The 26,527-nt window shown below is 43.7% G+C and overlaps 1 long non-coding RNA gene across 1 annotated transcript in view; it reads right to left on the bottom strand.

Moving 5' to 3' along the window:
- Window positions 1-26,527, bottom strand: part of LOC136789688 (uncharacterized) — a 291,948-nt gene that overhangs the window by 238,084 nt on the left and 27,337 nt on the right. Inside the window, exons 6-7 of the long non-coding RNA XR_010828602.1 lie at window positions 17,693-17,852; window positions 16,858-16,940 (exon numbers count right to left, since the gene is read on the bottom strand). This is a non-coding gene — a long non-coding RNA (uncharacterized lncRNA). The remainder of the gene's footprint in view (window positions 1-16,857; window positions 16,941-17,692; window positions 17,853-26,527) is intronic.

Genomic DNA, 26,527 nt, shown 5'->3' with positions numbered 1-26,527 from the left:
ACCACACAGACAGCTGTAAACATCAGCTTGCTGCAAGTGCAGAGTGCAAACCGCAAATCATTAAATGTTGATACTATTATATTTTCAAACAATTAAATGTTCTTTTCATAAAAGAACAGCAGACACTCAAAATTCACTTGGATTGAATGAGAGTCACTAAAGACTAGATTTTCTTTGTAGGTGCAGCTTTGAACACAGCAACAAGTATCCCATACTCAGTGGCAGTCCTATGAACTCTTGACAAAATACCTATAGACTCAATCCACAGTGATGAGACTGCAGCTGTTCCTGGCTAGAGGAGAACTTCTTTAGAGCAGCAGCAAATTTCAAAGTCTCTGCTGGACTACAGGACAAGAGCAAATAGGTGACAAAGCGTTATTTCTTTCCCATCCAAACACTATTTATGCCTCCTACTTCTCACCCTTCAGTTGTATTTTGGAAGAGTAACACGTCTTTTCTCTTTCTACTTAAAAATTGTCTCATCACAAGAGATGAGAAGAAAAAAAAAAAAGGAAAGAAGCAGGCTCTTAGAGAGCAGGAGCCAACTCCTTAGCTTAAGAACTGACTGGCTTCAAATCTCATTTTTCAGCAACTAAGGATGTAGTCAGTCTTTGATTTCTTTCTTTAGTAAATGATGACCTAAACGCAAGGAGCATACTATGTGGCTGTTTTATAAATAGCATGCAATACGCAAACTAAAGTAGTAAATGCATATATAAAAGAGGTCTGACTTTGGGAAAACAAATTTCTTCATTTCTTCCCCTCAAAGAAAAAAAGAGGCTAGTGTGCCAGGAACTGGACAGATACAAGGCGTGTACCAGTCATTAGTGGTGCCCATCAGTGAAAGCATGCACTAGGCAACAACTCCTACTGCCATTTGGGACTGGCCGAGCATAAGATTCTTCTGCAAAATCTGTCCCTAGAGTGTTCTGCAAAAGCTCTTCGGTAAAGCCATCTGAGCATCCAGTCAGACCACTAAATGAAAAAACAAAACTTTGAAGAAATGACGTGAGGCATTTCAAATTCCCAACCAGCACTGACTGGCCTGCACAACACTGGTAACTCCAGGCTGAAAGCAAAAGGACCTGACATCTTTGTACTCTGCAGCAACAGATATCAGATCCATGATGGAAAATCCTAGAGCTTCCAAGGGCCCTTAAAAACTGGCTGGCTTTGGTTTTATCCCCATGGCTCCATACTACAAAATAGTCATGGCTGCCTGCCCTATAATGCACTTAGCAGCACAAGGACTGGCCAGACCCTAGTAATTCGTTTTCCAATGCCCAAGTCTTACACATAAGGCACCAGGTGTGCTGACTGGGAATTTACCTTGGCTTTTCCTTTGCTGCTATAGCCTGCAAGAAAGAAAATCTTACCTTTGGACTGTCAGAACCGTACTCACAAAACAAAAACAAATCCACCAGACTGGCAAAATCAGGAGGAAAAAAAAACCACAAAGTACTGTATAGTCTGGTGTGAATGTCTCCCAAATTATCATGGCTCCAGGAAAAAGTGTTTGGGTGAAACCTGTCATTGAGCAGGCAAATCAGTAAGTAAAGTAATTAAAAGCAGCATCACTTGATCACCTTATTAGAAGACTATATTGCCTACCCTGTTCATTTGTAAGGAAAGAACGATGCTTGTTCTGAGAATGTTTTAAACCCATGAAGTAGGAAATGCCAACACTCATTTTCAGTATTAAGAGCATTATGCAACATGTAAATGTGTTGTTTGCCCTTGGACCTCCTTGTATTTTCTGGTATCTCCTATAGCTATCTTAAGGTATCACCTTAAGAGGTCAGAATGCTTTTCATATACTCTGCTGTGCCTCGCTGTTGAGGGGGCCAATTTGGTAGCCAAAAACATACTCTTGTCAGGAGTGCAGAATTTTCCAGGACTCTTTAAAACTTTACCTCCTACTTTTGATTCTTAGACTTTCTGAAAGCTGTATATGAGTAAGCTATGTCCTGTTGAATAAAATATTCTCCAACTCAGAACAAAATTTCACAGATCTAGCATTTCACAAGGTGACGGTGCATTTCTTTAGCGGAGGGATGACCCAAGTCCTGAGAGCTTACTGAAATGACAGAGCACTGTACGACGTATCACTGTAATTTTGCTGTGGAAACATTTACCCTGTTGAATCAGACCTTAAGTCCATGCTGATGTTCTGTCCCACTGGCAGTAGCCAGTACTAGTACTTCAAGGAAGGATGTAAAGAAAAAATGCCTCCAAGAAACAATAATCACATCCATAATACTTTCTTCCGTGCCTCAGAGAAGTTAGCTTAATACAGACGGAATAGCCTTCTAAGCATTTCTCTCATTTAATTTGAAGTGCTTTTAATATCCAGTAAATAATTCTTTTTGACCCAGCTTCTGAGCTGCTGTTCTCAGAAGGCAACTGCAGCATTAATATTGAGTGTTCTTCATTAACTTTCTACTAGAATATCCATTTTTGCTATGAATTTTGTTTTTGTTTTTTAAAACTTGTGATCAGCTCAGTTCCCTTTTTGAAATTGCAGCTATGCACTTCATTAAGTTGTCGGCAATAACATCTATCCTCATGTTCTGCCTTCAGACCAGATTGCAAATTCAGAGCCCACACAGGTGAAGAGAAACTCAGATTACTTTTGCCAATAGGCATTACTGTATCCTTATCCATGTCAAATTTCATCTGTCATTGGACTGCCAAGATGTTTGATTCTCCCTGGAATGTGTAACCAACCTCAACAGATTGCACCAACTGAAAGAAATTACCGTGATCAGCAAAATTCCTGGATCAGTTTTTCCTTCTCCATGCTGCTAACAAGCAAAGTACCATTGACCAGACCCACATGTTTAAGTCTACTCCACTACCTGTAAGCATGTAGTATGATGCAAAGCAGAGAAAAAGAAAGATTAGAAGCATCTCTCTGTGTTTTGTATCCTGCTGGTTTTACTAGGTAGAGTTGTAAAAGCAATAGATGACTAATAAGGCTAACGGGATAGACAGAAGTTAAGATGAATTATTATCCATGAAGAACACACATTAACATGCCTGGGATTGCAGGCTCCCAAGTGCTCTAGCCCTGTATCAGATGGTCATTTCTCTGCAATTCCTAGGATCACTTTCCTCATTCATTTTCAAAGAGTTATAGATACGGTATTATTGAAAAGCTGTTATGATTCTGGATAAGGCTTTTCTTGCCAGCTATTGCATATCTAAACAGATGCATCTCAGGAGATAACCACAAATGGGAAGTGCTACAGGAAGCCATGATTTTTCCAGACATGCAAATGAAGTAAAGAACCCCAATTATTTCCATGCATTGTTCCACTTCTTGCCATGATGAGAGCAGGTTCAAGAGCACAGATATCTTTAGCTACCAATGTTCATATTTATGCACAGAAAGGACAGAAAGTTGTGGGGAACTTGCTGAATTAAACGAGCCACCCAGTAGAAGAGACAGGAAGGGTTTTGGAGTCACTTTTGTCCCCATTTTCTCCCAGGCCCTTCCTTCTCTTCTCTCTCATATCTTACTTCAATACCTTAGAGCGATGATCAAACAAGTAATCTTCTGGCTCTTTGGTACAGCTGTGGTTTTACAATCCCCTGTGTACTGTACAACTCAATGCCTTGCAAATTTAGGGCTTAGACTCCAGTACAGAGACAGTATACTGCAGCAAAATAGTTAACAGCCACTTCTATGAAACAGGGAAAGCCCCGCTCTTAAGAAAAGATGAGCACACTGTTCAGTTTCCACAAGCTGATTCCATTAGTTGTTACTTTCATCCCTCCTAAGTGACCCTTATTCTTGTAAAGAGAAGGTCTGCTTGTGTGGACCGCATACATGTACCCAGGATTCGCGTGGATTTTCTGTTGCTCAGCATGCCTCTACTTCCCAGGGTGTTTCCCAGGTGAATGGCACCTGGATGCAGAGCCCGGGCTGTGGACCACAGGTTTGAAATAGATCTCTCAGAGGGACTGTGAAAGCTAGTATATCCCCTCTTTTCATGTGAGACTTGTCTCCTACCAAGGCACATTCCTGTGGCTACCTCACCCACCATGTCATCTTGCATCTCAGAAGCCTGCCCACTCATAACAGCTTGTCCAGCACTGTGCTCCTGCCACATCATGCTCAGAGATATCAGGGCTCTCAGCATCAAGACAGGTACCAGTGTCTTTTCAGTAAGTGTCCCTATCTCACCTGATGCCCAAACTCTTCCAAAACCTGTCAGTTATCCTGACAAACGAGATATGGCCCAGAGGAGGCCAGACTTACCTTGACCACCCCAAGAAGGCAACAACGCGATTGTTCCCTGGTACAAACCTCCTAAAATTGCCTTTTTTTTCCCCTCATATGCCCCTTATTTCCCACGCTGAAGGAACAGATCCACTGTGTTATTCTGCCAGAAGTGATCATCACTACACTCATGTCATCAACTTTCTCTTCACTCCATTTTAAAATGGAGATAATCAGAAGGAAAGTGCATTGTTTTGGTGGTATTCAGAATTAGTCAATTGTCAGCTCTCGCAAGTTGTTTGCTCTCCCAAATCACTGCAAATAATATGGACATCCCTGTAATACACTTCAAGAGTCAAGGGCACAAAAGACCAAGAACACTTCAAGGGAAATAGTACAGACACAGTAACTTGATCAGCTTCCAGACCAGTTTTGCAGAACATCCTACAGCCATTAAACCTCTGTCCGAAAAGAGACTGGTATAAGACACAGAATGAGCCCAAAAGGCAAGACTGAACAGCTAGTGCGGGAGAGGGGAGCAGGCAGTGATGCTTTCCCATCCTATCTTGCGTATGAAGAGGGATGAGAGAAATCACAATGATTGTCGTCATAAGGCAACAAGGCAAAGAACCACCTGACCCTGCCCTATGGAGGATGGACAAAGTCACATCACGTGGTAACCCCAAGAGCAGGCATCACTGAAAAACTAAGAATATCCAACTTTGCTTGCATTTTATCAATGTGGGGTAAAGGCAGAGTCTGGCATTAGGGGTTTTCCACCCCCCTTTTCAACACTCACGGCAGCGATCCCTGCCAGCCCAGCTCTGTTGAGTTTGGTGACCTGAAGCCAGCTGTGTTTTGCTGTATGAGGAGACAGCCCAGCCACCCAGGCACAGGCAGGGGAGGCCTGGCCCCAGCCAGGAGACGGAGTTCCCACACCGGAGCCCCCGCGTGGAAAAACACCCTTTCCTAGGCTTCCAAGAAGAAAATGCTGAGCAACAGATGTCAAATCATTTGCCAGTCAACTACTGGGGGTGGGATGGAGTCTGACAGTGCCAGGCACTCTTCCCTCTGAAATGAGATGGGGTGTGGGGGCTTAAGTCACCTGCTCAGAGCCAGTACAATTAAAAACAGCTGTTTCAGAGACACCCTGGTAGAGACCCTGCCCAACAAACCTGCACGTCTGGTGCAGGCCCACCAGGCTGTAACATGTTAGTTGCATTGCACCGGGCTTCTACATATCAGCTTTGCCTTACTGGCACACTGGTTCCCAGTATTTCCTCAAGTCACTCAAAAAAAAATAAACTTAGTTGTGTCATGCTATGCTTCGCCCTCATTTTTGTCAGATACAGTCATCTCCCAAGTTTTCAGTCTCTCTCTCATTCCTCCCCTGTTCCTCTACTGGTGGCACTTAGAAGTGAGAGCAACAAAATCTTTCGATATCTTGAGTTGGAAGGGACCCACAAGGATCATCAAGTCCAATTCCTGGCTTCCCACAAGACTACCTAAAATTAAACCATATGTCTGAGAGCGCTTCTTGAACTCCAGCAGGCTTAGTGCTGTGACCACTGCCCTAGGGAGCCTGTTCCACTTCTGTGGATATGAGGGTCTTCCCACTTTTAATTTGCCTGTGAGAAAAAAAAAAACAGAGACTGATGGAGGGAAAGCATATAGCGGAAGAAATGACTTTTTCCACCGAGGACTGGAAACAGGCCTGTGGTCAGAGAGGAAGGAGAATAAAATCTGTCTCCTGACCTCCATGACCCTGCACCATCACTGCTGTCATGGAAAGGAGTGATGAGGAAAGGTCATGAATGAGGGTGGCTGCTGCCCTCATAGGAGCAGAGGACAAAGTCCTCCGTGAAAGTGTGTGGTACCAAAGCCTCACAACAGCAGCCTTGCTATGGGGAATGAAGAGCAACAACAGCACCCAACTAACAAACATTTAAGATCCAACAAGCATTTAAGATCCAGGCTTTTAATGGGGCAAAGACTGGAGAAGTCAGTGTATGAAAGAAAAGACCTGGAAAAAAGACTGTGATCACAGGGAAGCCAGTATGGGAGCAAAGGACTATTGTGCCATCCTATTTAACCCAAAGGGGAGACAGAACAGCAAAGAGAAAGAAGCCAGTTTCATCCTGGTTTGTACATCATTAGTTGAACCAAAGACAAACAAAGAAACAAACAAAATAATCAATCGAGTTCCAATAGCCAAATGTCACAGGCTGTGACATAAAAGTAACAGAAGTCCACACCAAATGAAGCTTGTAGTGCAACTGTTCAGGGAAAAAGAAAAAAAAAAGAAAAAAAAAAGAAAAAAAAAGTCAACTATACTTTACTTGTGAGCCTTTGATCTGATTTCACATTTGGCCTGACCTTTAGATCTTATTTATAGCATCCTTAGCAATTAGTAAGTACTAAGACACAGCTAGAAGCTATGAGGTCAGCTCTAAGGGTCTGGAAAAGCAGCCAAACTTGAACACTTAAACTACCCTGGTCTTGAAAACTAGCTCATGAAAACTAGCTGTCTTACTGCACTGCCAGAAGTTTCTTCTGTCAGCAGTGCTCTAGATACTCCAGTGGATTTTTATCTGGAATTTTGCTTTGGCCTGGGAGTCGGAGGGAACAGAGTTTCTTAAAACCTTCGTTTTCCACAGAACTCTAAGCATCAGCTTTGTGTTCTGGGAACAGCATGAGAAAGAGACTCCTTGCAACTTTGTTTCTGGACAACCCACAGGTATTACCACAGGAAGCAAATGGGATTGTTTGCTGCCTGCTCACCCTTCTCCAAACAGCTGTTACCATCTCAGTGCTGTGGTAGGGCATGCAGCACGCACAGAGTGCAGGCCTGTATCTGCAGGAAACAGTGTTTTGACACTCCTCCTCTATGATTTGGTCACAAATCAGTCTTCAAGTTCATGAGAACTCAGTCTGGGAAATATTCAAGTAAGTGTACAACCAAGAGTAGGAAGTAATGTGTGATTTACATTTGAAATGAGATCCCTGAAAGGTATTTCTTCAGGAAATTCAGGTGTCATGAGTGCATATAATTTTAGCACAGAAGAGTCACAATCATTACTTTTATTTTTGATTATAAATACTATTGAAGGCTGTATTGTGTAACTTTGGGATTAAAATAAGTGCTTAACTCTCCAGATGAGCAACAACCCTCCAAACAAGTGACAGCTGAAGCAAACACCTGGAACAATCCTCCAGACCTTCCTTTGCTTTGAAGCAAGATACAGAGGGCAAGACCACTGGGGAAGCAACCTCTAGTAGAGGTGCCAAAGACAGACGACCTGACAAAATGCAGTATCTAGGGAAGGTACGCATTCCTACATTATAACAAAACAGACCATCCCTTTCTGACATACTAAAAATATGTAAAGCAGCAGACACTTCTTACAGGAGATGTCAAGACAATCCTGCAAGATCTTTAAAAGCATATAATGGGACAAATCTCAGAGATTATAGCATATCACAGCTTAGTAGCAAAAATAAGCCCCAAATGGCTGTGTGCTACTGAACATGTACATGGAGTTGGGGACAACAGCCAGTGGTTGCCAGAGAGAGATGGAATTTAGCAAAAGCATGTAACAGCTCCATTGTTCACAGTATGGAGGGATGACAACCCACAGAGGATGAGATCGTTACAGGAAAATAAGAACTACAATGGAATATTATAAAACTTATCTGGATTGTATTAGATTTCGTAGATATTGCCAAAATCTGCTCAATACCTTGTTGAATGGAAAGGACTCCTGACTGACCTGGCGTGAAGCCAAAACAAATGTGCTTATTTATAAATAACAAACAAAAATATGCAGCTAGCATTGTCCCAGAGTCACCCATCAGATGTAGATAAAGAAACATTAAGAGGTATAAATAATTTTACCTGCTGTATAATACAAGGGAAGACCACATTAGGTGCTAAGCAGCAAGACAATTTTAAAAAGCACAACAATTAGCATGACCAGCACTGGTACAAAAATGAAATTTCAACACTATCATCATGCATTAAAGTCACAAAAATCTGCCACATTGACAGGAAAATTAAAAAGTCCTCAGAGTCCATTGGAAAAGTTTCTCCAAAAAATTCTAAAACAATTTATCAAGAGGCATAGGGTAGACAGTCCCAGGACTTGTTACCAGTATGATTCCCTTATCAAGTGTTAGCATCTTCTGGAAAAGCAGTAAGTGACCTAGAGGAACATTTTACAGAACAATGGAGGAAAAAAAGCCCAATTCACCAATATGACATTGAAAGTCCTCCACAGGCTAAAATTGTGGCATTTAGTCAGGCTCCAAATCCAGATGATGTGGCAGAAATCAGAGGAAACTTTACGCGTTAGAAATTCTGGGAAGATGAAAAGAGCAAAACAGGAAACCAATCTGTATGGGCTGTGACAATGGTGCAGTACAGTAAATTTGTAAAAGCCAACAAAAGGTTAGAGATGACTGTCTGATGAAGCACAGTATGTGTTGTTACACCAATAAAGATAAAAATCATAGTTTGTTCTCAGTTCAGACAAAAACTGCTCTCCACACAGGGCACAGAAGAAGTATTATTCATTGATCCAACCTGAGTCATTAAGTAAAGAGATTTTTAAACCTGTTTCTAAAGAACATGTGTTGGCCCCTGTAGGAGAGAACTGTTCTGCTCTTTGCAATGAACCAGTGCAGCAGCTCCTGGATTTGCATCCAGGACACGTACAGAACACGTGGTTTGGTTTTGTACCCACACAAGCAGAATTCAGTAATTCTCATGGGCTTTGCTGTTCCCCCCAAAACAACATGTTCTAAAACAGTAAGAGATCAGAAAATGCATTACCTAACTGTGGATGTCTGCACGGACACTGAATGCGAATGGTGTGCTTTCTGTGCAGGAATCAATTAGGAACTCACAGATACCTGGAAATGTGTCTGGGTTGCTCATCTAGACCATTAATTTAAGTCAAATCTCAGAAGTCAAACTGTCAAGGTGGTGTTACATGAACTGGGATACAGGCTACAGTGGAAGAGGGGGTGGTAAGGGGAAAAAACTTGGAAGAGGTGCTTGAATGAGACTAAGATTGCCCTGTGTTCAGTGGGGCTGTACATCCCTTTCTGAAGTTTTTATCATTGTACCTTTCAGCTTTTTGTTATTTTTTGACCTATCAAGCATTGCTCCATGATGGTTCCCAGGAAGAAAAAAATACTTCAAAAATCATATATGCTTCACTGTTAAGTGGTTGGGTCTCGTTCTACTTTCCTAAAGCTTTCAGACTGACTTTGACTTAATTGGCACTGCTGCTGATTTCTATCTGGGTGGTAAATTATCTGATATTCAAGGCCTATTTTATTCAGTGAATCAATATGACTGCACTGATTACCTTGAGGAAGGAACAGAGCTGAAGTCCTTCCAAGGAAACTGAGGACTGAGGGGTTTCCTGAACAGGGGATGAACTATCTGAAAATAGTCCTTGCCATCTCAGAGACGGGTGTATGCACGTACTCTAGATCCCTAGAATTTATTCCCAAAATCTGTCACATGCTTTCCCTTCCAATTCCCCAAACTAACCTGTCACCAGAAAAAAGCCTGATCATCTGGTCCCAGTTTAACCCTAAAATCCTCTCTGAAGTTTCCAGGAATTGAGAAAAACTTCAATTTATACAAGCCAGTACTCGCTTAGTCTATAAGGAAAGAAAAATAAGATTCACTAAAGAGCTGGAAAAGTTCATGCAATTCTCCAATTTCATCTAAAGCAGAAGCACAGACAGATGCTTTAGGACAAGGAATTGCAGCTCTTCAGAACCTGCTGCTCTTCACACACCTTCTCCAAGGTGGAGAAGCAAGTACTTGCCTTCGCACAGCCAGATGTGAGGTCAGAATAGCCTGTATTGAGCCCCTTCCTACAACCCTGCACAGCCATGAAGTTCTAAGACATACTTTAGCCCTGTTTTGTTCAATACAGAACCAATTTATCCAGAGTGCTGGGGCTCTCTCCCACTCCCTTTGGGAAGCAGAAGAAAGCTCCCACTACCGAGCACATTTCTGGGATGTTCAGCCAGCATTCTGTATACTCATTTTCATTCCCCTGAATTCAGCTATGCCCTTGTGTCCCACTGTAAACAGCACCTGGCCTTCCTCACGGCCTAGCAGTTGTAATCATTTAACTGTGTTCTGCAGAATTCCTTCTGGTTTTGTTCTTCATAAATCAATCTCCACCGTGTTGCTTTTTATAGCTCCTTACTAGGAGCCACGGTTACTTCTGCAGCGAAGCAATTTTTTTGCACTTTATTTTTCATCTCCACATTAATCTTTTCAACAGGAAGAACACCATAAATGTGAGTGACTCAGTCTGTGCTTCCACCAAGCATACACGTCCTCTGCAGCTCCTAACACCGCAGCGCCAAGCCCACTCCATCTGCTGAGAGGGCTGGAGTAGTAGAGAAACAGCCATCTGTGTTAATCGGAATCACTTACAAGGTTACTCCCACCTGGGAAGGAAGAAAGGAAATAACAGGCAAGCATAATAAAATAATACACATTAAACTGTCCGTTGGAAAAGTGCAATGACTCTGTCACTTAGGATAGCGACCAAGCTCATAATGATGTTCTGCCAACTTAAAGCCTGCCTGAAGTTTATTTTTGCTAATGATCTAGTCACAAACTACACTAAAGGAAAAGATCCAGCTGTGCATGCATTCTGGTTCTAGCTCTTCCACTGACTAGCTGGCTGGCTTTAGGAAAGTAATTTTAACAACCCAAAGACAAAAAGAAAACCACATTCTAGCAGGACAGCAGTAATGAATCATTAGCACTAGTGCCAAAGACAATAGTCTCACTTGTCACTTAACACAGAAGTTTGTTGTGCTCAGTCCCAGCATAAAAACACACAAGTCCTTGACTGCAGCATTTAGATACTACTGGAAATGTGATAATCAGACTACATGCGTCCCTCCTCAAAGGTTAAACCAGACTGGTCATACCTGCTTCTAGAAGTGGTAGCACACAGGGGAGCATTGTAGCTACCACACACCTTATGTACCAGGTCATGCTCTGGTCCTGCAGCAGGAGATTACATTCTCCATGACCATGTACGCATTTCTTGAGTACAGAGGAGGGTCTATTGGATGGAGCTGCTGACCTGCCAGGTGTACGAGGGCTTGCAGACCCATGGGACTCTGAAGGGACTTCTAAGCATCGCTGTAAAATACAAAACAATAAGATCACACTATGCCAGTCCACATTATCATGGAGAAACTTTGGTCTGGAAATAGATGACAGTGTGAAGCATAAGCCTGACCAGGACTCATCTTCTTGAGACTTAGCCAGGATGCCCCCTCTCTACTGGCAGGAAGAGGTGGCCTTTTCTCCCAAGAAAGCCGAGACAAACCCAACCAGTCTTCACAAAAACTCCTGAAGACAGCAAATGGGCCCAGCAGTATTGTCAGTGAAGCCAAGGGAGTTGAGTCAATCAGTGTATCTCACAGAGATAAGTAACTGTAACAGAAAACAGGGCCCCATACTTAAAAGAGCATGAGATAGGGAACCAGGTACTGGAGGTTCAGTTAATGGCTTTTTGATGATCCAGTTTCCCTTCTGGGATTCAGTTTCATCACTTGAAAAGTAGGAAACTAATAGCAACCTCCTCGGTAAAGCATTGAAATGTTCCACACCCCAAACATGCTTTTGGAAGGTATAATACACCAAGGAAGAAGGTGAAAAGGAAAGTGTTATGCAAGGGATGATTATTAGGAAAAACAAAGTGACAGCAGAAAAAAGACTGAGGGAAAAAAAAAACTTGCTGACCGCTGAAATCACAAGTCCATTGTTTGAGAGTGTCAAAACCAAAGTCAAACAACACATTAGAGTGCCATTTGTCAAAATCAGGAAAGCAGACTAGATGATCGGCTCATACTTCTCAACTCAATATTTATGATGCACTGAGATCATGACAGATTTCACCTCGAAAGAATATATAATGCGAAAAAGGTTACATGAAAAACAGAGCACAAGGAGATGAGTAAATTCTTCTTTCAGGAATGTTAAAGCACTACCAAATGACAGCGCTGAAAAGAGAAGAGAAGGGAATGGAACCAAATCAAAAACCTGGTGAAGATGTAAAATTGGTATAGTTATTTTTGATACCAGAAGACAAGGACAGTAATCTCAAAGACACTCAGAGAAACAATGGTTCCCACTAAACTGCTGGTGCACCTTCGTGTAGTAACTTCAGAGACTTGGAGACAGGTCATCCCAGGCTGAAAGAAGTAGGTGACTCAAAGGACCCAGGGCCATGTCAGGTAGCAGAGTCTTAAACTGCTGCATAAACCACCAGCAGCTTGCGATGCAAGCCTGAACACTTCCGTCCCCCTCATGGTGTCCGTCTTTCCTTCTGTTTTACCTCGTGTCACCCAGGACATCCTTACAGGGAGTTTATAACTTTCCCTTTCCTGCTTCAGTACTTCACCTTCCTTTTTCTGTCCCCAGGAGGAGCCCTAAATAACTCCTCTTTCCCAGTATATCTACAAAATTGTTCGTCATGTGCCTTCTCACCTGCCATTTACTCTAGTCTGACATAATGACCACTTCAATCATCCCTATAAATCACTTCCCAGGCCTCTCATCTCTCTTCTTTCTTTGCTGTGAATTCCCTCCAGCTTGTCAGCGCACCCCGGCACGCCCAGCAAGGAGCAGAGCACCACTCATCAGCATTACCGCAGCAGCCTCACTCAGCAAACAGCTCTGCAATAACTTCTTGTCAGCTTACAGCACTGGTAACATTCACCCTTTAAAAATACTATCAGACTGAAATATAACAAGGTTTCTCTCATGTCACAGCAGTCAGGCGCGTTCCAGTCAATGCTGTTGTTGGAAAAAGTGAGGAGCCCAAGAAGTATTGAACAGCAGCTCACGCCAGAGGTGCATCTAAGTGCTGGAAAGACTGGATCACATCCAGCATCTCACTGCTGTGCCCTCAGGCACCTGGGTGGCAGCTAAGTGTTGCTGTGCCACCTGCACATCACCTTTCTTCACCTGCTCTACTCTCGCAACAGCAAAAAGAGCTGTGCAGCTTTGAACAGCCCCCACTCCTCTGTAATGGCATGTTTCTCCCTCAAGCTGAGCAGGAGCCTGCAGGTGTCCCTCCCTGCTTTTCCTTGAGCAGTGATTATCTGAGATCACGGCAAGCACCTGGGCAGCATTTAATTGTGTATGCCAATCTGGCATATGCTACTTCTATTCTAAGGAATAGAAGTGTTTTAAAATGGTGATCAGTCAACTGGTAAGGTATTTGTATTAACGGGATACCCCACGTGCCTTCTGCTGGATGTGTTCAAGTCACAAATAGCTGAAGAACGTAACATTCCTCAACCTTTATTTCTCAGGTTAAAAAGAGGGGGGGAGAACAAGTACTAGTTGTGATTGCAGGTGGAGAAGAGACATTCTTTAGGTTAGTTACATGATTTACACATAAGCCTCCTACTTACACGGCCCTTACCTTTTGCAATATCATTTAAAGAATGCAACCTATTTTAGTATAACAAAGAGCTAGAACTACTCCTCCTTTCCAGGAGTTCAAAGGGAAAACCAATTTTTGCTGCTCTCAGGATGAAAGGCTGGGTCCCTACTACCACAGAAAGGGGAGAAGCAGAGAAAGGAAGAAGGAAGGACCCAGGCAGATAGCACACCACCCTGGAGAACAGTCTTACTACTCCCACTGTTTTTAAGGGTTATAGTAATTGCGGTTACATCGGGCTGGCAGCCAGTCACTAGTGGTGTGCCCCAGGGCTCTATTCTGGGGCCAGTGCTCTTCAATGTTTTCATAAATGTCTTGAATGCAGGACTCAAAGGTATTCTAAGTTCACAGATAATACAAAACTGGGAGGGGGCATTGACTCCCTTGAAGGAGGAGAGGCCTTGCAGAAAGATCTTGACAAATTAGAGAGCTGGCAATCACCAACTGCATGAAGTTTAACAGGAGCCAGGTGCAGAATCTGACACTTGGACAGACCCAGGCTGTACATACAGACTGGGGGACAAGAGGCTGCAGAGCAGCCCCACAGAAAGGGATCTGGGGATTCTTGTTAATGGCTAGTAGAATGTGAGCCAGCGGTGTGCCTGGCAGCCAAAAGGGCCAACCATACCCTGGAGTGCATCAGGCACAGCATTGCCAGTCAAGGGAAGAGATTGTCCTGCTCTGCTTTGGTGTGGCCTCACCTCGAGCAGTGTGTCATTTTGGGTGCCACAATCTAAGAAGGACATAACCTCCAAAGGAGGGCTACAAAGATGGTGAAGGGGCTGGCGGGGAAGACATATGTCTGCTGTTCCACAGTCTCCTCTTCATGCAGTAGCCACCATGAATGCAGCTCTTCAAGGCTTTGACTGAGTCAATAGTGCTGTGACCACTTAACTGTCCCTGGCAATCTACTACCCAAGAAGCTGTGCCTGTGACAAAAAGCATCCTTGAGTGAATAGACACTGATGGATTCAAAATCATGAGTCAATATTACAGCCTTCTTGGCTTGCAAAGACACAAGGAGCAGTAGGTGTCTACACTGCAGTAAAGAAGCTGGCGCAAGAGTAGCTGTGCTTCAGCACTGCTCTAAGTAGACAGACTACGCATGAAATCAGAGGGCGGGTTAATGGCAGGGTACCACTGGAGCCACTGCTTACTCTGCTCCCCAACAGGCTGTGGCAACAAGCACAGTGCTCAGGACACGCTGGCACAGCTTAGCACGGGACAGGCAGTTCCCCTTCCATTCCAGGTGCTCTGACCCAGCCAACTACAAGACAACTTCTTTCCAAAAGCTGTGTAGTCACATTAGCACAGCATAGAGCACTAATTTATATCTGTTGCTGAGACTGTGTGTATTAGCTTGGGCTGAGCACTGTGCAACACTTAGCTGCATGCCCAGAGTGCAAGTAGAACAGGGCCTGCCTGTACAGGACAGCAGGCAGCAGCGTTGCTTTCTCCCCTCCTGGAGGGCAGGAATGATACTTCCTCTCTGAGATGCTCAGTGCTTTTACGGTTTCTACTGCACAGCATCTGAAAACAGATTTGGACCCAATAACCTGTTTTGTTTCTGCTCTTACAGTACTGTGACATTGATAGGTCATGCTGCAAGATGGAGATTTGTGACAGGAATGAAGTCTGGAAAATAAGCGACTGAGGATGGAGTATGACAGAGGTCTGCAGAATATCAGATTCTGTGGAGGCTGTGTGGGGAAAATGCAACTCTGCACTGTCTTCCAGTACAACGATTAGCAGACATCAAACGAAAATGGCAGGAGACAAGCTGGAAACAGTCCTGAGGAGATGACTCCTTACTCTTCACACAGATAACTCAAACCACACCGCACAGCATGCTCTAAGTGGTACATGTGGGTTCACAATGAGATTAGACAAATTCAAAGAGAAATCTGGATCTCTGGAGTACCCATACCATGGCCAGGTCTGAGCAAGTCCTCAGGAGAAAGAGTCACTTGTGATACATAGCTAGAGCTGTTCCCCTGTACTTCCCCACGTTTGGTCAGAAACTGATGCTAGGTTCGATATATGTTGGATGCTGTACAGCTATATTCCTATATTCTGCCAGATTTAAGCTTAAGATATTTTACATGTGTTCAGTTGACATTTTGAAGAGCAGCCTGTATGCAAGAAAGAGAAAGAGCTGTGAAGCTCCAGAGTCAGATTCTGCCACACAATACTGTAAATTCACAGTATAGGGCATTCTGTGGCATCACTACAGTAAAAGAAGAATCCTGCCCCTCTGTACCAAGGATGTTGGGAATTTATGACTGCCTTTTTCTGTCCCCACTCATCCCTCCTCCCCATTGCACAATTTATCCACTGCAAATCTAACATTGCCTCCAAGTACTCTGCATAGTCCTTCAGAATGGCTCCCTTGACTGACACGTAACAAGGTCAGGTCTTAAAAAAATCTAATATGAAAAGCAAGTGTTTGCTTTGTGACTTAATACTAAATTAGTTTTATAGATTTTCTGGCATCCACAAGATTCCACATCCTAACACTGACATCCTGATGTCAATTCTGGTCTCAGCTGGTTCACCTGTCCAGTATATCATTCATATTCCAGGCTCATTCTGTTAGCATAGTGTTGTACCATTTCACAGCTTATTACATTGAGATTTTTTTCCAAAAAGACCTCTGCATTTAATTTCCAACAGGATATTGATTGCTCCAAGGCACTGAGAATTAAAGTATACATGCACGGTTATTTCACTGGCTTCTGAATAAGAGCTGAAACTTCCATCCTAAATTGATCCTACACCAGCTTAAGCAAAACTAGATTGAAAATTTGGGACTAGCAGAATTCCTCAGTGCTAGATCCTATATGAAAAATTGAAATTTCCATTAATCATGACCTCCATGAAAGTGGAAAATAAACCAGTTCATATAAAATGTTTTAATATTAAGGAACACTTTTTGTAAAAACATATAAACCTGTATTTTCCAAACAACACTGCCAAGTGACAGAAATTGAAATAGATTAAACTAATGCTGTATGTTCCACTACACAGCAGAGAAGTATTCCCAGTTACCTAAGCAACTTGTGTCAATTAAGTTGTACTTCATACATCATCTGTGCAACACCACTCCATGCCAGTCTGGCTTGTGCTCACCTCAATTTTCTACTGATGGCACTTTGCCCCTTCTCTCTTTGCTTCCAGGGCCTGTGATTCTCCCACCTGGTTAGCATGCTTTTCTGCAGATAACATATAGAACAAAAAAAAAAAAAAAAAGAAGAAAGAAAGAAAAAAGTGCATTAAAAATTTTTTTACACTTGATTTCTAAAGTTACAGAGCCAAGTATGCCACGTATTAAATGAAAATACATATATATATACACACAATAAGCATGATATGGATAAGAAAATTACTAGAAAGACATTAGCAGCATAACTGTTATTCTGGCCACTTTCTGGGTAAGAAGTGATTCCATTCAGAAGCTGGAGGAAGAGGAAGGAGAGCTTTTTCCTGCAGCATGGCATAGTATGGCTGTCTAAATGCTACGAAAGAAACACAGGGGAGACAAGCAGCCACATTCTTCTGACCCGGCTAGCGTTAGTCATTGTAACTGGCATGTTAGTAGCTAGAATCTAACTTTCCTATCATGTTTTAAAGAAGCGTGGTACAGCACAGTGAGAACCACTGCTTTGTTCCGTCAGCAAGGATACCTGACTGGATGGACCACTGGATATTGAGGGATACAAACAATTCCTAAACTGCAGGTTCTCTTACGCTATTAGCATGCTATAAGGTGGAGAAGCACTGAACAGCAAGTGTGTGAAGAAATCCATCCAGTTGCTGCTTTAGCAAGACCTGTGAATAACCAACCCTCCTTGCAGGTTTGACCCCATATCTCTGAAAGCAAGGTACTCAGCCAGAGCAAGTTCACAGTGGCAGTACAAACTTGCCAGACTTTCACGTATCTACAGGGTATGCACAGCTTGCATACCTGTCTGTGCTTTCACCACTAATCCTATTTGGAAAGTCTCCTCCTTCAAGCCATCTTCATCTCCCAGCCCCATTTATAACAGAAGATCTGCGATGAACCGATGGATGAACGTCTACCAAATTTGCCAACTAAACCTTTCACAAGGGCTTCTGAAGTATATCTTAAAAATGAAAAAAAATGTGTTAAGTGTATAAAAACAGATCATTAAGCACCTTAAGAACATTCATACTTCCCCGCAGCCGCCCCCCACAAGGTCAGGTACAAGTCAGAAAGCATTTCCCACCGTGAAGTGAGAGGAAACCAAAGAGAGAAACGAAGGCTGAGGTAAGACAGAGCCCTGCTTTCTCTGTGGCACGTTACACTGCAGCACGGTCACGCGCCGGAGCTGTAAGCTGAGGCGCAGGCAGCTGGCGCTCTGCCATGGCACAGCATGGCCTTTACCCAGAGCTCACACAGGCAGCAAGAAGATAACAGAAATGGGAGGGAAAAAGAAAAACTTGCAGCTGTGCCTTCAGCATGCAGGTTCTCTGCATGTGCCACTTAGCTCTTCATTACCTCACAAGCAGAAGAACTGTAGCTTAATTAAAAGGAAAGGAACAAAGAGTTTACACAAGCGAGGTACAAGCTCTAATTGAGCAGCTGCCCCCAGCCTGTTAGGAACCGGTAAGCAGAGTCATTCCCAACACGAGTGATCCCAATCGTTTCTTCAGCTTAACGATGCAGTCACAGAATGACAGCCTGCAGTCTGACAAAGCCAGTCTCTTTTCAGGTTGGTACAATCTCAGTTTGTCTGCATGAAATGGCATCAGCAAAGTGGCAGCTGCGTAGCTGCTTTCTGTTCCTGGTCATCCTGCACACAGCATGGAAGCAGGGCCCAAGATTGCCTTAACCCTTACAAAAGCCTCTAGCAGAACAAGCTGCCATGTAATACTGATTTAATTCAGAGATCAGTCTCTTCTCAGCATATGGCAGGCTGCAGTGGTTCATCGAGTCTGGACATGATCAGCCGCAAGCACAACTTGAAGCAGGGGCAATTTTATTTAATCATTGTATGGCTGTGCTTGGAAAAAAGGTAATTTCTGGTGCCCCCTGTCATGAATATTAGATGCATTTTTTTTCTGCTAAAGGACTGGCTTACTTGGGACTAGAACATTCTCACAAAATGGTGAGACACATACACAAAGATCTATTAGTAGCTCAAGGTATACATTAGCTGCAATGGTGAAAATTGCCTCACTTTCCCTCCAATGGGGAGGGAAGGGGAAAGAGCAAACAAGAAGGGAAAACTCTCTCCAGTGTCCATCACGGACCCCAGGAAAGGATCTCCAAATGAGCAGCCTCTCCAGGTGCCTTTCCAGTGCAGTAGGTCCTTCCCCCATAGTAACTGTATAATTTCCATCAAGAGCAACTCGTCTGTATTCGTTGTCCCTGCATATGATGCTCAGTGCTGATCAGAGCACCCGAGGAGCGGGCACGGTTGTTGCAAATCAGTTCAGTGCATGCACATTACTGGGTCCCCTAACGTAAAGCAAGGGCTAAAAAACAGTGGTGATGCTCACAGCCACAACAATCCCTTCGGGGTGTGCAGATGCAAGACCATGAGAACAGCAGCAGCAAGGGGAAAGAAGATACTGCTCTGGAGACTCTGGGAAAGGCAGCCACAGCAGCCTGGGCACCAGGACACAGAGACCCTTGTGCTAGACAGGCTGCAGAACCATAAAGAGAAGGTCCTTAGCAATAGAAGAGGTTGAGGTACCCAGCGCACCATGCAACAGTTATGCCGAACCTGTGAAACAAGAAGCAGCACTACTACCCAGCATGGACCACAGCCTGTGATACAAGCAGGGATGCCTGGCAGACATCTATTTGTTAAATACAAGCTCCAGTGCATGCTGAAGTTGAGGGAGGAGATGCATTTGCAGTGACTTTAGCTACCTCTAGTTCGATATCACATGCTCCGTGCTCATCATCAAGATCCAGCTTACACCACACTGCATTACCAGACCACACCATTGCCCATGGTCAGCCATGAAATGATCGCTAAAATAAAGCAGAGAAGCAGTGACTGTAGATTCCTCAGTTTTGATCCTGGAAAACTCTCAGGTAATCTTTGCCTCTGCTGTAGCCATGCAACTGATTTGTCAAAGGGAGCTATCGTGCACATGCCCTCACCTACGTGCTGCGTTTTAGTGAAGCTACCAGCTGCGCAGCCCTGCTGTCGGCGTGCCGTGGGGACTGGTGGTGCTCAGGAGGCTCCTCACTGCCAGCAGCTTCCCCCTGGGGACTCCGCATCAACTGCTGAGGTAGCTGTTTGGTACAACACACTGTTAAACCCCAAACTGGAGTCTTTAGAAGTGGGAGAGCTGCACTGCCTGCAGCACAGCTCGGTGCTCCCGGCTCCTTTTTATGAGGGCATGCCTCACAGAGAGGTGTAAGTTTTCCTCAGAAAACTGGCACCGTGTCAACCAGCAGGGCAGAAGGGGTGGCTGCTGCAGAAGCAATGAGAAACAGAGGTGGGTCTCTTACACTGCTGCCTCCCGTACTTACCATACTGCCTGAGTGGGAAAGTGAAAAGGAAGGCAGATCATCAGGTGGCAAAAATTCAGCTCTGCATTTTGCCATAATCAGGTTCAATTCCTAAAGTCTCTGTGTGACCTTTGAAAGTATATTCAAGGGATTTTCTGCAACGTATTCAGGCACCGAAAATTACAGAAAGGTTTTCAGCAGGATTTCCAAAAGATTCAGGTCTCCAGCTCAATTTTAATGCAGAAAGGGATTTGAAGAACAGAACAAAACACACATAGAAAACTATAAGCCACCTGTCTGAAAAGCTTTGAAAATTTGACTGTGTGCTTCAGACACCTTCCAATCCATAACACAGGGGGCAAAGCGCATTCCTACCTCACCAAGCGGTCAGGAGTATAAATATAGCACATGCTGTAATGCCCACAAGTCTTGCAGTGAGAACTGTGAATATCTCGAATCGATTCCTACTCCCCAAGCTTGGAAGCAGGGCAGGAATAGGATATCACTAGAGTGGTTGAATTCTCTAGGGAGAATAATTACTTATTTGAATTAAACATGAGAAGCACTCAGCTCATTCAAGTACACACCCCAGTTAAAAATACAAGCAACGTGACAGAAGTAAACAGAAGTAGCTGTAGCCTGCAAAAACCAGCATTCCTTGATTCAGCATTCAAAGGAAAAATAAAGGAAATAATCCACCACTCTAATATCCTCCTTCAAACAGCTTCTCTCCCACAAAGTACAGCCTAATTAAGCCCCTATTTATCTACAAAATTTATTCAGTTAGGAAACGCAAAACATATACTAACTGCTAGTCTGAAAGCTGAAGGGTCCCACTGCTTTCACAAGCATATCAAAAGGAAAAAACACCAATGGCATAGCACAGTTCAATTCAGAAGCTTCTGACCACTGAGGACCCTCAGCTACTAGTCTGTCAAATAGTGAAGTCACAGATATTCCTGGATATCTGGTGAGTATATTGCGTAGTATCTTAAGATTGACACTGACATAAATACCTCAGCACAGAGTTGAGACTCAGAAGCCCTTTAGAATCTCAGGATCTCTCCTTTGGAAACTCTGATGTTTGGGGAAAATAACTACATGCGAGTCCATCTGGCGTTCCAGGAACTGATTCAAACACGATGCTGCTCAGAGACAGATTCTTTTCCCCCTGCTAAGAGCACATGAACTCATGCTTTGAGCCCATTTCAGACTGGGTACCAATGTAAACAAATTCAGAGAAGACTTGCAATGCATCTAAAACATGCCCATTGGGGAGACTGAACTCTGAGAGCACCACGTCCCAGCCAAGCAACAGGGCAGCCCGCAGAAATGAGACGGGGAGCAAGTCGTTTTTTAAGAAGCTGCTTGCCAGGGCACCAATCCCCATGACAGAGCACTCACTTCTGCAGATGGATCGAGCTATTCTTCACGCTGATTAAAGCACCATTAGCATCTATTCACTCCAAATGGGGTAGTGGATACCCAGCCAAAAAGACTGGGTTAAAAATGCCTTGCAATATCATCTGGATGGACTTTTGATGGGCTGCCAATCTGCTCCATGGTGAAAACACACCTTAATGAGCAAGACAGCATTGGGCAGAACCATTTGTCTATGTGTGACAAACTGCATAAAACCAGGAAATTACATCCATTAAGGTGTGCGTGCAGACAGCATTTTCATTGCTTAGTGCAATTAGAGTGATGCATAACACCCATCTCCTGCTGCCCCCAGGGAAACATGGCTACTCTCTTTCAGGAACTCAGATAAGCCAAAAACAGCAACTGACACTTGTGCCATTACAAACAGTTCTGCTGCGAAGCCTGCTATCTCACCGCGCAGCCAGACCCATTAATTTCATCACAGCTACTGAAGGAGCAAACAAAACAGACATCTGATCTCAACAGTAGCTCCAAAGATCACTCTCAGCCCTCCATTATGGCTTTCCATTGTGAGACATGTTCTGCATGAGGAAAGAAACTTCTCCCTGCTCTACATCCTGCATCCAGACCTCTCCTGGTATCAGCACCCAGCCCACGTGGTTGTTCATCCTCACACACGCTGCCATCCCTTTGCGCTTGGTGTCGTTTAAGCACAGCAGCAAGACAACATCACATCTTTCTCCTAGGAAGCTGCCAGTCTTGGAGGTGACCAGAAAGCCTGGTGTCTGGATAAGCATAAAGAACGGAGGAAGTCATGAACACACCGTCCAGACACACATATGCTCAGGCACATACAGACTGTGAGACAGCTGCACGCTACTTTCATTTTTATTTAAAAAAAATCCAGTCTATGGCCGTGTAGGTAGTTAAGACCACACCGATTTACACAGGGACCTGCACCAGCTTGGAAGTTGTTGTTTTTATCACCGATACTTTTTGGCTCTGACCAACTGAGAGTAAACAGGGAGCTGCAACTCAGCCCCAGCCCACACTGGAGAGGCAGGCGATGAGCTGTAAGTGGAGCAGGCCTTTTGCCAGCTGAGGGCTGTTTCTGTGGCACCCCACCAACAGCCTCCTCCCAGACCCAGTCCTGCCCTCCTCGCCAATTTGGTGCCAAGTGACAAGCAAGCAGTGCCAGCGCGAATGCAGGCTACCCAGGAGACTGCCAGCAAGGCCAGGAAATAGCTGCAGGCCACAATGTGAGAGGTGAAGAGTGAATATACCCTGGAGAATCTAGACTGCCACCTATTTAAACACGAGTCTCACTCAGCTGCTCCTCCGCTAGGTGTGAAGGCATCTAGATTGCACATCCCCAAAACTAATAAGAAAATAGAATTGAGTTATACACAAGTGACACTCCTCTGCTCAGCTTCTCTTCCCAACGCAAGCCACCCACCAAACCCTATATATCCCTACCCAGCTCTCTCACCTCAGGAATGAGACTGCTTTTACTTGAAAAGGAGACCGTCAGTGACTAAACCACTAAGCCACCCTGCCAGACCTTCTCATAAATATCTCTGCAGTACACAAAACAGACCATGTCTGTGAGACCAACACTAATACTTCTCAAGAAACACTTGTGATCAGAGTACAGTCCACCAGCTGATATTAAAAGAGAGCTTTTGATTTCTTAAACAAGTACTAGAAAATTGGGTTGCCCAAAAGAAAAAACGAAGGACTCCACACTGGAAAGTACTAAAAAGATGCATGGAAACAATGTGTGGAAAGAAGCAACAAGTCAAGTCACAGCCAGCCATGACCACTCTGCTTTCACAACACCAGGATCCATTTTCCTTTCATAACCACTCTGTATACACCTATTGCTCCTGGATAATGGGTTTCCCTTGAAGTGTAAATGATTTATAGCTTAGTGCACTTACTTACATCAACATATTTGGACTTTACTGACAGATCACGGGACACAATCATGCATTTTCTTGAAAAATTCATTGAAAAAAGCTGCCTGCCTCAGTTTCCTGGCTGTGGTTCTTCAAACGTATGCATAAGTTTTGACACCTTTGATACGAGTGTGGGGAAGGAGCAAAGACAGAAGTTATTTTAAGACACCTAACCCATCTTTACAGCACATAGCATTGACATCAGCACATAGCATTGACATTTATATCCACATGGACAGATACATTGGGAACTTAGGATACACAGCCAAAGACTTACTTGACTTGGTCTTCTTCAATTTTTTTTTTTTTAACACTAATTCATACAACAATTTCCTTGCACCAATGACTATTTATTTCTCTGCCTTAATCTACTCTTCTATTGTTCTCAGCTTCTCTGCTGCACCACTGCACCGCTGATCCTATCTCTACTTACACCTGCAGCAATACCTTGTGCAGCTTGATCTCACTGAGCAGAGTGTCACCCATTTGTACCACCAGGAGGTAGGATCAAGAGGTCAGGAGATGGCACTTTTCTACTTCAGTACCAGAACAAGTACACGCACCAAAGTGCCGTAAACAAAAGGGAAAACTAAGAAGTAAAATAGACAACTTGCTGTCAGAAGGAATACAACTATAACATGCGTTTGGTTGAGCTTATACCAGTTTATTAGGAGTAGAGGGATAAGCCCAGCCTGAAAACATCTTGTCCTTACCATTGCAGAGTTAGGCACAGGTTTCCACAGGTAACAGCAGCACCACCCAGCCTGCCTGCAGTGCCCTCCTCCTCTCCCTCTCTTTCATTCCTCAAAGATGACCTGAAATCTGTCTGCACTGCATGCAAGCCCAAGGTAGGACACACCCCATAGACAGGAAAAAGTTTTCAGGATCCAAGTTTCCTGGAGCTGGAGATTGACAGTGAGCATCAGATAAGAAGTGGGACTCAAACATGAATTCACACCCATGCTTAAAAGTACACTGTGAGGTGTCAGAGCTTCACTGATGTCCCGGTTTCAGCTGGAATAAAGTTAACTTTCTTCATAGCAGCCAGTATGGCACAATGTTTCCAATTCAGGATGAAAATAACACTGATAACACACCTGTTTCAGTTGTCACTGAGCAGTGCTTACATCAAGTCAAGGACTTTCCTGCTTCTCACACTGCCTTGCCAGTGAGGAGGCTGGGGCTGCACCAGAAGCTGGGAGGGGACACACAGACAAGGCAGATGACCCAAACTGGCCAAAGGTATGTCCCACACCATATGACATCGGGCTCAACAACAAAATTGGTGGGAGTTGCCCAGGAGGGGACTGCTGTTGCTCCCTTCATCATAATTTCTTTGTCTTCTCCCCATTTCCCCCTCTCCAACCCATGAGAATTTGATGTTGGTTCAAAGAGGCAGGGGAGGAAATCAAACCCCAGGACTTTGAGTTAACACAACCACTGAAAGAAGTGTGCTTGTAACCATATCCCTAGCAAAGGCAAACTGCTTGCAAACATCTTTGGGAGAAACAGCTTCTCAAACCCACAGCATACTGTGGTTCTGTGACTTTCAACAACACACTGCTGGATAAGCCAGCAGGAAGAAACTTAGTCTGGATCAGGCATGGTTGTTCAGCTACAGTTTTAGGTGACACAAGGCAATATTGTCAGCCAGCTTTATTGTTTTTTGTCCCAGCTGCTGAAGAGATGAAACTGTAGAGTAAAAACTACAAGATAAAATTGCCCCTATGAAATTTTCTGACCGAACCTTTACTGGTAGAGTTTGTACCACTTCACCTCTTTGTGTTGCATGGACCAAGCACATCTGATCTGGTCTCTTTCTGTCATGGGGCTCATCACCAACACAGAGCTACAGTGTGTGTCTGCAGAGGAGGTAATTACAGAAAAGGCTCCTAGGTTTCTACTCACAGAATGAGCACTGATAGTTCAGAACTGCAAAGGGATCAGGTTGCTTGGCATCAGGTTGCTTTTTTTTTTTTTCTTTAGTAGAAAGACACATTTTTGAGGCATCTATTTATCAACAACTTTTTAAAAAGCCTTTTTCATTCAAGTGGTAGCTTCCATCCTGGGTACTGACAAAGGAGTCGTTCCTTCCATCTTTCACTGTCCAAACTCCACTGTGGGGTCACAGAAGGAAAGAGCTAACACCCAATTACCCAATAATACTGGCAATAACACATCACTTTTCCAGCCAAGATCTCCCTGACGGATGACATGTCCCAGGAACCATTCCATTATTTTAGATAGTTACTTGGAATCCGTGGCCAGATGGCAATTGCAGGATAAGAGCTGGCAAATTTGTATGTCTTCATTCTTTTCAAGGTACAGAAAGATAGCTTCCGGAAATATTCAAAGTGATAAGAATAGCAGGAAGGAGTATGAAAAGCCATTTTCTAATGGCTGCCTGCCTTTGCTATATTTTTGCCATAAAAATCAATGTAGAAGTCTTTTGTCATACCCAAGTTGGCTGGTCACACTCTGGCTGTGCTCTTTTAGTAATTATACTTAACATTTAACTTTATTTTTAATTCTATACATTTAATGAACCACCAGAAATAACTTTGGCCGTACTTACTGTAGATATTTCTTCTACAGACATCACCTTGTGGTCTGCTTCACATCTGAGGCTTTATTAATTACTAGCCTCACCACTGTAAAGAGCTGAAGCTAGGCACTGTTGCTTACTGCTGAAGTAAGGAACATAATCAATTGCATATAATAAAGAGCTGTCATAAATTTTGTATTTCTGCTGTCATTTGTGGCTGAGTTTTACAAGTGCTCCCTTTACTTCAAAAGTGTATCTTCTCCCATCCCACTCCTACATCACGTTCCGGCATCCCAATGTCATCGCTAAAGAAGCTAGAGAAAAAGGCAATCTGCCAAGAAAGTATCAACATTAAGTCAAACCACAGGTATCTACGCTGCTTACATTGTCCACACCATGAGCAACATTCAATATTCCAACAGA

Source organism: Anser cygnoides, chromosome 1, assembly GCF_040182565.1.
Source record: "Anser cygnoides isolate HZ-2024a breed goose chromosome 1, Taihu_goose_T2T_genome, whole genome shotgun sequence".
In the NCBI taxonomy this organism is placed as follows: Eukaryota; Metazoa; Chordata; class Aves; order Anseriformes; family Anatidae; genus Anser; species Anser cygnoides.
The sequence above is the reverse complement of the archived record's forward strand: the minus strand, read 5'-3'. Positions and strand labels throughout refer to the sequence as shown.